We start from the raw sequence: 3,627 nt of genomic DNA, 5'->3' as shown, positions 1-3,627 counted from the left end.
ACCTAATACATAATGATATATATATTATATATATACATACACACATATATATTCACTCCATATATATCATATCTATATTATACATAAATATATATATATGTAAAATAGAAGTAAAGGGAGTTTTGATAAAAGGCATAGCATAAAAACAGAAATGAAAGTAAACAGAGTAGATATACTGATATCAGATAAAGTAGATTTTAGGTCAAAATCAGTAAGAGACAAAGAAGGTCAGTTTATAGTGATAAAGGGAATAATTCAACAAGATGACATAACAATTATAAATACATATAAGAGGACCAAAATGTAGAAAACAAGTATTGCTAGACCTAAGAGAAGACATAGATTCCAATATAATAATAGAGAATTCAAAACCCTACTCTCAGCAATGGACAAATCATCTAGACGGAAAGTCAGCAAAGAAACATTGGAGTTGAACTGCACAATAAACCTAATGGATCCAACTGATGTTTGGAAACTATTTCATCCAATAGCTGCAGAATATACATTCTTCTCATTAGCACATGGAGCATTCTTCCAGATATGTTAGGTTCTAAAACAAACCTCAAAAATACTTACAAAGATAGAAATCATCTTGGCTTATCTTTTTAGACCATAATGAAATTTAAGTAGAAATCAACAATAAGAACTATATATAAAGTATATAAATATACAATATATAAATAGATGCAAACTAAAGAACATGCTCCTGAATAACTACTGGATCAATCAAGAACTTTGGAAAAAACTTAAAGATTTCATGAAACAAATCAAAACAGAGACTATGTGTATATATATATATATATATATACACACACATACACTATACATATATATATATATATATATATATATACACACACACACACATTCACTATATATATGAAAACAAACAAATACACACACTGCTTTTCCTAGAACTACTTATAGCAACAACTGCCTACATCAAAAAAATAGAAAGATGGCAAATAAAGTCAGACAGGTAGTATGGTGGTTAAGGTGGCAGGATCGCACATGGCTAAGTCCTTCGAGTCCCAGACCTCGTGGCATTTTTCCTGCTGTGATAAATACAAGAGTCTCTTATTTTGTTCACCACTGTCAGAAACAATAAATATATACTAATAAAATCTCCAGTTGTAGCAGAGTTCGTAAAATCCCAGATATTGGATATGGTACGATTAAATAGTAACTCATACAAGCTAATTGAGAAAGATGGGTCTTCTAATGTAGTGTAAGAAGTTACTTATATAAGTGTTTCAATTCCCAGAGAAAAATAAATATAAATTTGCAGCATATACCTAATTAAATAAGTGACTTTTATTTTGGAAAATTTTAGTATGTATTGATATACCAAAAGCACTTAGTAAAGTGATATAGAACATTCAGCAGCATGTTTCATTGGTTCTTTTATTTTTGTGAATGATTGCTGAAATCATGCTGATTTATTAGGAGAAATAAAGGGAATGGAAAGCAAAATGCAGGTAGAGTTGGAGATATTTTGAAGGCACACTTATCAAAACATTTACCTCTTAAATGCCATAGCAAGAAAGAATAAAAATTTGGTGTCATTCTTTTTCTTGACTGACCTTCTTAAGTTTTGTTTTTTTTTTTTTTTTTTTTTTGAGAGGTTTTTTTTTTTTTTTTTTTTTTGAGAGGTTTTTGCTGTAGGATGCTTGCACTCGCCAGACAGACAGAGACATAGAGACAGAAAGCGAGAAATCACTCCCCAGGGAGGATGGTCGCACCGCAAACCCTTCTCCTCCATTCTCCTCTAGGGATCTTGGGCACTCATGCACACACATGCACTCGGGTCCTGGACGTGAACCGCGGTCGACTACATGAGAGTCCAGCGACATAGCCATTATGCTAACTGCTGGTTCCTGCCTTCTAAGTTTTAAACCTTGATGAATAAAGCAGTATGATATGTTCTTTTAAAAGAATTAGAATATATTAGAAGTTACGAAGGAGTTATTTAAATTTGTGTTTGTGTCAATTAATTACCACTGGTTTTTTTTTTTTTATTATTCCTTTTTTGGAGAGGTTTTTGCTACAGGGTGCGTGTGCTCACCAGGAAGACAGAGAGAGACAGAGAGACAGAAAGCGAGAAATCTCCCCCAGGGGGGATGGCCTCGCTACAATCCCTTCTCCTCCGTTCTCCTCTCGGGATCTTGGACATGCACGCACACTCGCCCTGCGTGAGTTTTAAGCCATCGGGTCTGGGATGCAAACTGCAGTCGACTACATAGGAGTCCAGCGACACAGCCATTATGCCAACTGCTATTCCCAATTACTACTGTTGTTAAATGCACTGAATTTGATAAATTGTAGAGATAACTAGATGCATTCTTCATTTATTAAGTCATGTAGATAACATTTAAGGGGAATATAAAATATACAAAGAGCCCTTGTATATATCAGAACAGAAAAACACTGAAGCTATGAGAATTTAAATACTCACCACAGGTTACCAAGTTAGTACGGACAGAACTGAAATGTCTGTCTTTTTTATTTCAAATCCCATGTTCTTTTCTCTAAACTGAACCTATTTGTTGGGGGAAGCATATTATCAATTTATTCATTCATTGCTTCAATTTTACATTCCAGGCTTTTGACTTGGCATTCATGGAGTTAATTCAGCCTTTCTGGGCTGCTATGTGTCTTTTGAGGCTTCAAAGCTCTGGGTGGAATTCGGTTCAGTCAGTTGTGAGTTTGATGCCTGACTCCAGATTAACTAGGTATGTGACCTTCAGTGAGCGCCTTAACCTCCCTGAGGTTGAACAAAGCTGTTAATGAGCTCACAAAGTTGGTCGCCTAGAGTAGTCCTTAGAAAGTGCAATTAGGGAAAGGAAGCAAGCCAATTAGTAATCAGAAACAGAAATTGATTTAGATAGGCATCAGGATGCACAGTGCGGGGCTCTATCAATCAACCAACCAAATAATCTGGGTTAAGATAGAAGCATGGCAGATTGCTTGAAGATATACGTACTAATTCTGACTTCTTTTATTTCTTAACTGTATGTCACCTGCATTTAAAGTGCTGTTCATCTGAAAAACAGTGAGTAGTTTAAAATACTAGAGAACTAAACTAAGAATAAGCAATTTAGTTCACCTAAAAACGTGAATTGCTCAGTGTCAATGTTATGGTTTAGAAGATAGAAATAAAAATGGCTTAGAATTGAGGAGATTTGCTTCCCAATATGTATCTATTGGGATCACGCTATTGACGTCTATCAGTCTAAATATCTCTGAACCTCAGTTATCTTCTCTTGAAAATAAGAGTTTAGAGATAAAATGTTTTTTAAGAACTTATCAATATTAATATTTTATTAATATTATTTTATAATATTTAATATTTTATAATTCTATTACTTGAGTTTTAATAAAAGCAACAGAAGTGGAAAATAAAGCTTCATAAAATGAAAACTATACAAATATTAAAATTAAATTGCCATTGGAAATAGTCTCCCATATTAATAAAATAATTTAAATTATTGCACCCGCTAGTCAAGCATGGTATTGGTATTTTATATATATTATACAAGTAAGCATATGAAACATACAGTGAGAAAGAAGCAAAAATAGATATTTAAAATATTAACTGGAAAAATCAGTTTGTAAATTTGTAGTAGT

This window comes from Tupaia chinensis, unplaced genomic scaffold (genome assembly GCF_000334495.1).
Source record: "Tupaia chinensis unplaced genomic scaffold, TupChi_1.0 Scaffold000536_1, whole genome shotgun sequence".
Classification (NCBI taxonomy): domain Eukaryota; kingdom Metazoa; phylum Chordata; class Mammalia; order Scandentia; family Tupaiidae; genus Tupaia; species Tupaia belangeri.
This window is presented reverse-complemented; position numbering follows the sequence as displayed.